This window comes from Ovis aries, chromosome 17 (assembly GCF_016772045.2).
Source record: "Ovis aries strain OAR_USU_Benz2616 breed Rambouillet chromosome 17, ARS-UI_Ramb_v3.0, whole genome shotgun sequence".
Taxonomy (NCBI): Eukaryota; Metazoa; Chordata; class Mammalia; order Artiodactyla; family Bovidae; genus Ovis; species Ovis aries.
The window spans coordinates 69,384,724-69,397,524 of NC_056070.1; the positions used below are offsets into that span (position 1 = coordinate 69,384,724).

The 12,801-nt window shown below is 53.8% G+C and overlaps 1 long non-coding RNA gene across 2 annotated transcripts; it reads left to right on the top strand.

Annotated features, from left to right (window-relative positions):
• The first annotated feature begins 27 nt into the window (after window positions 1–27).
• LOC121816978 (uncharacterized) lies at window positions 28–10,678 on the top strand. 2 transcript variants are annotated; one of them, XR_006056744.2, is made up of 3 exons: window positions 28–6,503; window positions 7,011–7,116; window positions 7,455–10,678. It is a non-coding gene; the product is annotated as an uncharacterized LOC121816978 (long non-coding RNA). The 2 variants fall into 2 exon arrangements; XR_009596954.1 differs by having other exon boundaries at window positions 28–5,964; window positions 6,362–7,116.
• Window positions 10,679–12,801: the final 2,123 nt, after the last annotated feature.

Here is a 12,801-nt window from a genome sequence, read left to right on the forward strand (position 1 = left end):
GCGCTGAGGGGCGGGGCGGGGCTGCAGCCGGACGGGGCGGGGCGCCGGGAGGCGGGGCGCCGGGAGGCGGGGCGGCCCCTCGGCGCCGCCAGCACCCAGGCTGGGCCTCGCGCGCCCCCTGGTGGCCTCGGAGAACTCGGAGCGACGGCAGCCACGCGGAGGTGGGAAGTCAGAGAGCCTGCGCTCGCAGTTTTCCTTTGTCCGATGGCAAAGACCAGAGGAAAGGACCCCGACAGAGATAGGTGAAAAATAGTCGGTGACTCGGGGAGGCCGAGGCACGCCGAGGGGCCCAGAGGGCAGCAGCAAGGAACTTCTGGGGGTCTGGACACTGATACTTGCTCTTAAGCGGCCTGGCCTGCCGGTCACAAGATCGGCCTGGTTCTCCAGTTCTCTACCAGACTGAACTCCCGGAGGCGGACCAGGGACTGGTCTGGCAGGCGGGTGGGTGATGGAAAGGGGGAGCTTGAGACAAGAGTGTTGGAGGGGCAGAGAGAGGTGCCAGGCGTTCCCGGCCCCAGGGGCCCAGTGCCTCAGAGGGGTCCTGAGGCTGGGTCTTCAGGCGGGTCACTTTCCTGGGCTTCGAAACAGGCCCGGTAGAAGACCGGCACCGTCACACCCCTGACCAGTCATCTCTTGATGCCTGCAGCAATCTGAAAATTATGTGAATGGTCCCAAAACTTGTCCTTAACTCCCAGGGGTTGCTGCTGCTGGGAGCTGGCTCAGTCTAAAATCTGGGCCTTTAGAAAAACTGTATTGTGATAAAAGAACAAAGCCCTAAAGAGGCATGACATTTTATTTTGAAAGTTTTATTTTGAAAGATTTCAAGCATGCAGAAAAATGGAAAGAATATTGCAGGGGACACCTGTGTAACCACCAACACTGAACCACCAAGATGCTCCTGAAGAATTAGTTGGAGAGAATAACACATATAATAAAGGTGCAGTAATCAAAAACAGCATGGGAAAGATAGACATATAGACACGCGGAATAGAATTGGGAGTCCAGAAATAAACCCAGAGATCCACAGGCAGTTGATTTTCAACAAGGGCGCCAAGACCATTCAGTGAGGGCAAGAACATTCTCTTCCACAAATGGTGCTGGGACAACTGGCTATCACATGCAAAAGAATGGGACTCCTACCTCACACTGTATACAAAAATTAACTCAAAATGGACTAACAGTGGAAATGAAAATGGTGTTGCTGCTGTGGAAATCAGGATGGTGGTTCCTCAAAAACAAACAAACATAGAATTACCCTCTGATCCACTTCTTGGTATATCCAAAAGAATTGAAAGCAAGAACTCAGACAGATGTTGGTACACCAGCATTCATAGCGGCATTATTCACAACAGCCAAAAGATGGAAACAGGTTTGTTTTGCTTGTTGCACAAGGTGAAACGCTGAGACGCTGAGGTCTGCCGCAAAAACAGCCAGGCGAGGAAGTAGGAGAACAAGCCTTGAGTCTGCCTCCCCGAAGGCCAGGGGCTCAGGGTATTTATGGCATGAAAATCAAGCAGCAGGGTGGTCTGGGGGTGGGGGAGCCCAGGGAAAGGTGACTGAGGAAAGGTGAGGCAGTCTTCATTCTGCGCAGGCGCAACTAAGCTACAAGCCTCTGCAGGTTCATCGCATAATCTGAGGGAGGAATTATCGGCTCTCTGAAATCAAAAGGTTTCGAAGCACAAACCCAGCATGTGCCCAGGTGGAGGGTCAGTGGTCCTATCCAGTCTTAACCAGCTTAGCTCAAACTCGACACAGCTGACTCCATTTCTAGAAAACAACTCAGGTGAACATCTTATTGTTTACACCATGTGCTGCTTAGAAGACATGCATCTCAAAATGACCTTGGTTAGTGAAGGCTGGTGAAATGGATTGACTCATCACCCTCAGTTTCACAACTGAAATGTCCATCAGTGGATAAATGGGTAAACCTCAGATATGCAGATGACACCACTCTTACGGCAGAAAGCGAAGAGAAACTAAAGAGCCTCTTGATGAAAGTGAAAGAGGAGAGTGAAAAAGTTGGCTTAAAACTCAACATTCAGAAAACTAAGATCATGGGATCTGGTTCCATCACTTCATGGAAAATAGATGGGGAAACAGTGGAAACAGTGACAGACTTATTTTTCTGGGCTCCAAAATCACTGCAGATGGTGACTGCTGTCATGAAATTAAAAGATGCTTGCTCCTTGGAAGAAAAACTATGACCAATCTAGACAGCATATTAAAAAGCAGAGACATTACTTTGCCAACAAAGGTCTGTAGAGTCAAAACCTTGGTTTTTCCAGTGGTCATGTATGAATGTGAAAGTTGGACTATAAAGAAAGCTGAGCGCTGAAGAACTGATGCTTTAGAACTGTGGTGTTGGAGACTCTTGAGAGTCCCTTGGACAGCAAGGAGATCCAACCAGTCAATCCTAAGAGAGAATATTCACTGGAAGGACTGATGCTGAAGGTGAAACTGCAATACTTTGGCCACCTGATGCCAAGAACTGACTCATTTGAAAAGACCCTGATGCTGGGAAGGATTGAGGGTGGGAGAAGGGGGCAACAGAGGATGAGATGATTGTATGGCATCACTGATTCAATGGAGATGAGTTTGAGTGAACTCCAGGAGTTGGTGATGGACAGGGAAGCCTGGTGTGCTGCAGTCCATGGGGTCACAAAGAGTCGGACACGACTGAGCGACTGAACCGAACTGAGTTTTAATATGTCGGTATCATGGAATATTATTTAGTCACAAATAGGAATGGGGCTTCCCGGGTGGCACAGTAGTAAAGAGTCCACCTGCCAGTGCAGGAGATGCAAGAGGCTCAGGTTCAATCCCTGGAATGGGAAAATCCCCTAAAGTAGGAAATGACGGCCTGCTCCAGTATTCTTGCTTGGAAAATCCCATGGACACAGGAGCCTGGTGGGCTTCAGTCCGCAGGGTCAAAAAGAGTCGGACACAACTCGCAGTCATGAGCCACTGAGCACAGCACGAATAGGAATGAGGTGCTGACATCCATGACAACATGATGACCCGTGACGACATTATGCTAAGTGAGAGAAGCCGGACGCGAGAGGCCATGTGTTAATATTATTGTGTAATGTGTCCAGAATAGATAAATCAGATGGGAAGCAGATGAATGGATGCAGGGAGGGGGAAATGGCATGTGACTGCTTCATGGTTCAGGGCTTCCCTCGGGTGACAGAAAGGTTTTGAAACTGAATAGAGAAGCTGGTTGCCCACCATTGTGAATATACTCAATACCACTGAAATTTTTACTTTTTTGATTTTTTTTAAGATGTCAGTTATTTTGCCAATAATCTTTTTTTCAATAGTATTTATTTACTTACTTACTTTAATTTTTGGCCTCATCGTGGGGCATGCAGGATCTTAGTTCCTTGACCAAGATCGAGCCCAGGCCCCCTGCATTGGGAATGAGAAGTCTGAGCCACTGGATCACCGAGGAAATCCCTGAATTTCTTTTTTACTTTAAAGTGGTTAATTTTAGGTTGTGTGAATTTCATTTCCATGAAAAAAATAATGCAGGCCTGGCTGTATAGTAACAAAACTCTAAAAATCAAGCAAATGAGAAACAGGAAGCTCAGATTGCCAGCGTGGAGTTTTATTGTGAAGGCCGGGTCCCCGCAGTCTCAGTGTTGTGTTTCTAAGTCACTTGATTGTTATATCATCCTGCTTTGCATAGGTTACTAACCTTCTTTTGTAAGGTATCATTCTTCCTAAATTGCACAGTGCCCTGGGGAGGCCCTGTGCGGTCCATGGAGAGTCTTGCTTCTTCAATTCTGTGAATGTCACAGCCTGTCTGTCAGTCCCAGTGACAAGGTTGCAAGGACAGAGCCTGCAGTCAGCCAGGCTGTTGGCTCCACTGCCTCCCTGTCCATGTTCCCACCACTGACTCCCTGCTCCCACACTTATTCCCAAGGCAGGGGGTCCTCACAGCCCCCCAACACACACACACCTCCCAGATGCAGACGTTAGCTCACACCCGTCCCCACCTGGAACACACCTCTGCTTCCCTACCCGTGTCCATATCCTAGCCTCCATCTGAGGGAGCCTGAGGGCTGCTGTAAACATGGCGAGCCGTCACTGCCTGTGGTCTCTCCTCCCATGGGCAGCCCTGGCGATCCTGGGAGAGACAGAGGCCTGAAGATACAGTCTTAATGTGGGAGAGTGTAGCCCAGGCCAGGCCAGCCCAGTCCAGGTCCTTCTGCTGCTGGGTGGGGTGGAGCTGGGGGCTGTGGGGGAGCAGTCGAGATCAGCTTTCTTGCCCTGGGTCCCCAAATGGGAGTTGGACTAAACAGTTGTTGGCGGGTAGGGGAGTTCCTTTCATCAGGCGCACTGTGATCCCAAACGGCTTGTGTCTTGGTGTAGAAGGTCTCCTGGCCCTGGGCTGGGCTGTGAACTGTGTGGAAGAGGCCTCTGTGTCCCTCACCTTTCCTCACCCCTGCTAAAGTTGCAAGGGGACAGAGGAAGAAATGAAGCTGTTAACGAAAGTGTGAGGTGCGTGGGGTGTTTTGCCCAATGCGCTAATGGGGTGGGGGCAGGGAAATGATTTAGACCTGGTACCAGGAATGGAGTATGTGGGGGGGCGGTGGCTGGCACGGGCTGCTCTTCCTCTGCTGTGAAATGAATTCTTCAGTGTGACTTCAGGCTGTGCATATAATGGGCAAGCATCCCGCGAGTCCAGGGATGGGAGTGCCGGCAGGATATGGAGAGGGCAAACCCATGTTCAGAATACAAGTTGGCCCCAGTGAGCAGGAACCTTGGCCCCTGTGATGGAGACGCGGCAATGTGCCGAGGCTACCACTAGGTGGCAGGCTCATCCCCACGGAGCGCCTCTGGGGGTGGGGGTGGGGCACACTGGGCCCGGTGTTGGTCTCTGCTGTGTTTACAAAGTGGGGCCTTCAGGAAGGCTTCCGCGGGCGGCACCGTGGTAAAGACTCCACCTGCCAATGCAGGAGACGCGGGTTGGATCCCTGGGTCGGGACGATCCCCTGGTGGAGGAAATAGCAACCCACTCCAGTATTCTAGCCTGGGAAATCCCGTGGACAGAGGAGCCTGGCGGGCTACAGTTTAGGGGATGGCAAACGAGTTGGACACGACCTCGTGACTGATCCCTCCAGGAGGGCAAAGCCTTGCTCACAGGGACTCATCACCCGCGGGATGAGGATACACAGGCTGCTGGCCCCAGATCCTCGAGGTGCAGATCAAAGGAATGATTCCAGCGAGCCCAGACTTGCATCTTCCCAGACACAGAAAAGTGCTAAGTCCCTTAACTCGAGGTATCCAGTTTCTTTTATTAACAGCAATCTTCTGATGTTCCAACTGCCCGGGCTTTGTCACAAAAGCTCCTATCCCTCTTGGCTCCCCACTGCTTCCTCTTTGAAGAATTATCTGAGATGCTGTGTTCTGGGCTTAAGCCCTTAGATTTGACCACCAATTTAAACATAAATTTTAGGTTGTGCTTTTTTTTCCCCTCCCCTAGTTGACAGGGGCTTCAAAGCCAGTTGCAACAAGAGAAGGCTAGATGGTGGCAGGGAGGGCTGTATTTTCAGAACTCTGAGGTCCTTGAGGTCTCCACGTTACAGGCACGAGCCCCAGAACACACACCGAATCGTCTCAGCAAAATCTTAGGCTGTCCCTCAGTTGCCTCGTGTCTTTGCCACCTCCCTCCACTCATCCAGATGCCCAGTGAGGGGTGATGACTCACGTGAGGTCACACCAGGCAGGTGAAGGGTGGCCATGTAAGTGTGAGGTGGCAAGGGGAGGGGCTGCAGCGTGGGGGGCGGCCAGCATGCTCAGGGTCCAGTCCTCGGGGGACAGAGTATTGGGTCATGCCCACAAATGGATGGCCACCCCACTGGGGTTTGAGGCACTGGGCGTGTAGCTGTGACCGTGACCAGCCGTGGCTCCTGCCCTCAAGAAGAGATGGTCAAACATAACCACTTATCTCATACCGTGGTAAGTGCCACAGAAGGAGAGAAAATGGCATTAGAGTGTGACCAGGGCTGGGGGGCCACTTCAGCTTCAGTGCCAGGGAAAGAGGCCTCTCCAAGAGGGGGGTGGTGAGGGTTAAGACCTGAATGGCAGCGGCTTCCCTGCTGATCCAGTGGCTAACATTCCGCTTTCCCAGTGCAAGGGGCCTGGGTTCGGTCCCTGGTCAGGAAACTAGGTCCCACATGCTGAAACTAAAAGTCTCGCATGCCACAGGGAAGCTCAAGGCTCCCACATACCATAACTGAGGGCTGGTGCAGCTAAATAAACGTGTAAAAAACTTTAAAGACCCGAATGGCAAAAATATCTGGGAGAAGAAGCAGGAAGTTCAAGTAAAACAACTGATACATTTCCTATGTTCCAGGCCCTGTTCAAGAGAATTGCATGAGCTCACTCTAATCTCATCAGCACCACATGGGTAGGAAGATTGTCGCCGCCATCTGTGAGGGAAACTGAGGCACCAAGGTCAATAACCCCAGTCGGTAATGGACCCTACCTGAACCCAGGTAGTCTGGCTGCAGAACAGGCTGCTCCACTTCTCAAAAGCATTGGCAGGGAGTGAACGAGCCTGGTGGTGGAACCTGGGTGCAGGGGTGTGGGTAGAAATGGCAGACCACTCGTCCTTAGGGAAGCCTCCGGGCTTGCGCCAGCTGGCGCCAGAGCCGGGCAGGGTCTCCAGGACCCCCTCCTGCCCTCCCCTCCTCACCCCTCCCCTCTGGGAGCCCTGAAATGCCTGCTCCCTGCCCCCAGCCTCTCGGTTCACAGCTAACTGGGCCACCTCCTTCTAAAGGGATTTGACTCCTGGAGAAAACAGGAGACTGGTGAGAAAGGGTTTAGGGATTAGACAGCGATACCCGGGAAGGTAAGGGACTTAATTAGGGGGGCTTGGGTGTGGGAAGTGGGGCGGGGAGAGGATTTGTGTCTTCGCAAAGCCCGGGTGGACTGCGGAAGTGAGGAGGAAGGGGGGTCCTGGGGAGGGCGGGCTGGGTTTCTCACATTCTGTGTGCCTTCAGGAATAATACAGGAGAGATCAGAGCACTAAGAAGCCCTCCTCTGTGTGCACCCACCGCTGTTCCAGCCATTATTTTGCTCGGAATTCTCAGCAACCCTGGGAGCAAGGTGAGGATTAGCTTTCTCCCCAGGTGACTGACACCCAGAGAGGGCCGGCGACTTTGCTGCCGGCAGAGCTGCATTTGGCTACCGGGCTCCTCACTGCTGCTCTGGTCTGCTGCCTCTGCTCTCGAAGCATCAGTGCAGGGCGGGAGGCAGCGAGGCACGTCCAGGGGACAGCAGGGGGTGGTGGAGAGCAAACCGTGAGGGGACTGACACGTTGCCATCCTGTACTCTGGGCTGGACCCTGAGGGCTCCTCAGCCCACCCCCTCCCTGATATGCACCCCTCCCCCCAAGGGAAATCCCTGTGCGGCCCTCTGACCTTCGAAGGCACTCTTGTCCACAGTCTGAACTCAGCCTGTCGGATATTCCACTCTCATCGAACCTCCAGGATACCCCAGGTCTGAGATGGAGAAAGACCAGCCACCCCCGCCCAGCTCAAGGATTTCAGAATAGCTCCTTCCCCCCTCTGGGTAACAGAGGATGAGATGATTGGATGGCATCACTGATGCAATGGACATGAACTTGGGCAAACTCTGGGAGATGGTGAGGGACAGGGAAGCCTGGCATGCTGCAGTCCATGGGGTCACAAAGAGTCGGACACAACTGGACAACACCGCTCAAGGGTCCTTCCCAACAGCCGGCAGCCGGCCCTCCTACCGCCATGCCCCCCAAGCCCTGACTCTTTATGTGGCCCCCACGCCCTACACACTTCTCCACAGCCTGATCTCAGTCTGGGCATGCCCTTCTCCAACACTGTAAGTTGCCCGAAGGCATCTTTTTACTTCACAATTAGCACAGTGCTCAGTTAAATATGTACCAGATGCGTGAATGAACGGGGCTTCCCAGGTGGCACAGTGGTACAGAATCCGCCTGCCAGAGCAGGAGACGCAGGTTCAGTCCCTGGGTCCGGAAGATCCCCTGGAGAAGGAAGTGGCGACCCACTCCAGTATTCTTCCCAAGATAATCCCATGGACAGAGGAGCCTGGTAGGCTGTAGTCCGTAGGGTCACAAAAGAGTCGGATGCGACTGAGCGCGCAGACATGACTGAGTGCGTGAATGGATGAAAGAAAGGTCTCCAGACCTCCTCTGTTCCCTCCTGTCTGGCCGACTCCTGCTCAGCCATGGGGGCTCTGGGGAATCTAGGATGTCCCCACCCCCTGACTGGACAGGGACCCTCCCGTCTGCACCTGCTAAGGCGGCGCTGACCACTCTGTACTGAAGGGCCTGTGGCCTTGGCCATCTCCCTGTGGGTCAGGAACTCCCCGGAGGGCAGGACCTCTGACGTGTCCCCCGCCTGGCCCCACTCCTGCCGCCTATGTGCTTGTGGAGCCGAGGTATGACAGGCGCTCAGGCTCTGCGCTCCACTCGGGAGCCTGGGCCGCCTGGATGGGGCGGGCGGGTAGTGGAGCAAGACCCTCATCGAAGTGGCCTCCGCCTGCCGCTGTCCCTTCCGCTGTCCCGGGTGGTGCAGATCTGTTTATTCTTCCCCCACTTGTGTCAGAAGAAAACTTGAGGCAGCACGTGGCAGGGCTGGAAGAGGCTCAGAGTCTGGGCCTTTCTGCATGGCCTCCCACAAACACAAGGGCTTTCCGGAGAGTTCCAGCTGCCCCAGCCCCCTGCAAGTAGAGCGTTGCACAAATATTTGTTGAAGGGTTTAAAGGACTGTTCTCTCTGACTCTCGAATCGCCATGCCAATCTCCGCACCACCCCTTGCCCGTTGGCACCACAGAACCAGAGGGGAGGGCACCCTGGGGCCTCTGACCTCCTGGTCAAGGCCCTTGTTTCAGAGAAGCCCAGAGGTCAAGGGCAGAGGCCCCGAGGAGGCCCCCTGCTGAATGGTCGCTGTGCACATCCACAGTCCTAAATGAAAAGGAGCATAAACGATATACATAAGTGTATAACTGAGCTCCTTTGCTGTACAGTGGAGACTGGTACAACATTGTAAATCAACTATACTTCAGTTAAAAACAAACAAGGAAACACGACTTCCCTGCTGGTCCCGTGGTTAAGAATCTGCCTGTCAGTGCGGGAGACTCGGGTTCGATCCCGGGTCCCGTAAGATCCCACACGCTGAGGGGCAGCTACTGAGCCACAGTGGCCGAGACCACTCGCCGCAAGCGTGGGCTCTGAAGTGTGGACCGCCGAAGCCTGCGTGCCTAGAGCCTGCGCTCCACAGCGAGGAGTAGCCCCCACTCACGGCACCTAGAGAAAGCCCGCATGCAGCAATGAAGACCCGGCACGGCCAAAAATAAGTAAATAAAAACCAAAACAAAACTAACAAAACATAAAAAAGCCCAGGGTCTGGACTCCCGGTCCAGGGCTCCTGCCTGGGTTCAGAACCGCCTCCCAGAGGACTCTCCAGCTCCGGGTATTACCTCTCGAGACTAAAACTGTTACCGCACACCTCCTCAGGCTCTGGGTCCCAGCAGCCTTCTTTTCAGCTGTCTGCACACCCATGCCGGCGGGATGCCCTGGGAACAGCGCACCCATCACAGAGGTGGCAAGAGGCAGGGCCTGGATCGTGCTTCGGGCCTGCCTGCCCCGCGAGGCTGGGCTCCTTCTGTAGGGCCGGGCTGTGCCTCATCGTCACCACTACAGTACACAGCGGTCAGCGTCAAGGCAGGCACAGAGCGGGGCTACTGGTTAGCAGAGGCCATGCTGGGCTGGGAGGATCCGGGCGAGGTTGCTGGAAATAAGATTGGATCAGGCTTTGAAGGCTGGGGAGGGCCTGGCAGGAGGAAAACAACTCTGAAGAGGCGGAGGGCAAATCTGAGCAGCCTGGGGCTTCTCTGACGGAGACGACAGTGCCCAGCAGGGAGGAGCGGCCCTCGAGGCCACGGGACGCCGCGTGAGCCGCGGGTAAGGCCCTGAGTTGCACTCAGGGAGGCTGGGCTGACCCCTGCAGAAGGCACCAGGGAGCCATTGCGGGTTCTTGAGCAGGGGAGCCACATACTCAGACGGGTCTCGGGGGGTGGAGAAAAGGTGGGGACGTGGAGGAGCGAGTCTCACTAAGTAACCAGCCTGGAGGAGTTTCATTTTTGTAGATAATAAAAAGCAGAGACATCACTTAGCTGACAAAGGTCCATCTAGTCAAGGCTATGGTTTTTCCAGTGGTCATGTATGGATGTGAGAGTAGGACCATTAAGAAGGCTGAGTGCCGAAGAATTGATGCTTTCAAACTGTGGTATTGGAGGAAACTCTTGAGAGTCCCTTGGACTGCAAGGAGATCCAACCAGTCCATTCTGAAGAAGATCAGCCCTGGGATTTCTTTGGAAGGAATGATGCTAAAGCTGAAACTCCAGTACTTTGGCCACCTCATGTGAAGAGTTGACTCATTGGAAAAGACTCTGATGCTGGGAGGGCTTGGGGGCAGGAGGAGAAGGGGACGACCAAGGATGAGATGGTGGATGGCATCACTGACTCGATGGACATGAGCCTGAGCAAGCTCTGGGAGTTGGTGATGGACAGGGAAGCCTGGCGTGCTGCAGTCCATGGGATCGCAGAGTCAGACACGACTGAGCGACTGAACAGCAACAAAATATATAATAAATAAATATACAATCTAGATTTTGATTCCAGGACTTACATGATCAGATTGGCCATCCCATTGGGCTGGAGATAGGTAAGTTTCAGTGGACAAAGGAGAAACAGGCACCCCCAAGGCTTGGGAAGGATACTTCATCTAGGCCTTCATAGTAGGTAACTCCAGATACCCTGAGAGAGAGGGGTTGGTTGGGGCTGGAGACTGCTGCTGAAAAGTAAAAATGTTAGTCGCTCAGTCGTGTCCAACTCTTTGCAACTCCATGGACTGTAGCCCACCAGGCTTCTCTGTCACCGAATTTTCGAGGCAAGACCACTGGAATAGGTTGCCGTTTCCTCCTCCAGGAGATCTTCCCGACCCAGGGATCGAACCCGGGGCTCCCACATTGTGGGTAGATTCTTTACCACCTGAGTCATGTTTGCTGCTGGGGTAGATGTTTTCCTTGTGCTTTCCTGGGCAGTCTCTCCAGGAAGCTCCCAGGGTAGTCCACGTTCATGGGCACCTGGGAGCATTTGGCCCAGAAGCTGAGGACTTGGGTTCAAGTCACAACTGTAGACACTCTCATGTGACCAGATTTCCCCCTCGGGTTCCTCAAGAAGTCACCTAATCTACCCACCTTAGAGGGTCATCATGGGCTTAAATGACAAGGCAGCTCTGAGAGAGCCTGTCGTCTGTAGAGAGCTGAACCCACATGAGCGGTTGTTCCAGTTTCCTTTGAGTAGGCCCTTCACTGAAAAGTTCACCTTGCACCTGAAAGGGTCTTAAAGAAAGATCTCAGCCAGGCATGCAGCAAGACAGGTGGTTGTGCCTTGCCTGGAGCCAAAGCTGATGAGTCTGTAGCCAGGGCAGGACTGCAGGGGATCTCGGGTGGCCTCAGCCTGCGATGACATGGAGCGGGGCTTGGGTTCCCAGCTGGGTCTCTGCGGTGAAAGTGCCAGATCCTAGGTGCTAAGCCAGTGGTCAGTGACAAGAGCCCTGGCCCTTTGGCTTTGCAGAAAAGAATTCTCACAGAGACGGGAAGTGGTGAAACAATGAAGTATTAAGAGGGGAAAAAAAAGTGCATTACATCTAGATAGACATATGGGCAGACTCAGAGAGAGTCCCTGAGTTATACCCTCGAGGCACTTTGAATTACTTTTATGGGGGCACTTCTTCCCGGTTTCCTTTGATGAGTCATTTTAATTTGCCTGGTTCACAGTTCATATTGGTATATCTCAGGATCCGCCCACGTGTGTGCACGCATCTCTTAGCCAAGATGGATTCTACCGAAAAGGGGTCTGGGTAGAACATCCTTTGACACAACTCCCCTTTGGCCTCCAGGGAGCCTTTCTGCACATGTGTGGTCAGGGAGGTCTCCTGTCTTCAAGAACGAGAAATATGTGGTCTGGGCAGGGTCCAGCCCCCTCGCTTTAATTGTCCCGCTATTCTGGTCTTGGAGTTTCAGTCAATAGGGAATGAATCTCCAACTTCTTTACCCTGGGGGGAGGGGAGGCCCGTTTACCTCCTGCCCCACTCGGACTGCCTGAAAACGCCTTGCAGGGGTGGGGATGGGGGCCTCTCAGCCGCCAGGCTGGATGCAAGACCTTCACCTTGTGCCCAGCTGCACACCTCCACAGCGGAGGCCATGCCAGGCGCAGAGCGAAGTCCTCCCACGTGTCTTTCGGAAGCATTCTGCAGTCTGCCTCTGCCTTCTAACCCAGAGAGCCGGGGGCTGTTTGCTTCCCACTCTCCCGGAGACAGCTCAGAGGTGGCAGGGCCTGGCTCTGGGCCCCTCTCTGCGTGAATTCCAGCCAGCAAAGGGAGGGTGCAACTCGCCAGGCAGCGGGCAAAACTCTCCTCATCAGTCACGCCACTGATGCCTTTGGGGGCAGGCCACGGCCTTTTCGGGCCTCAGTTTCCACAGCTGTTACCTAAGGTGAGTGACTTGCTTGATCCTTGAATGATCTATGTTTAAGGCTGCATCCCCGGGCTCCCAGCTCGGTGCCCATGAGAATGTTCCCTGCACTCACTCATTCGCTCTCAGTATTCATTCATGGAGCAGCTCCCGTGTGCAGTATGCTGTGCGGGGGAAGGGGCTTGTGGGGATTCAGGGGTGAGTAAAACGGTCCTGTTCCCAAGAACTCACGGTCTAACGGCACAGATGCCCCTG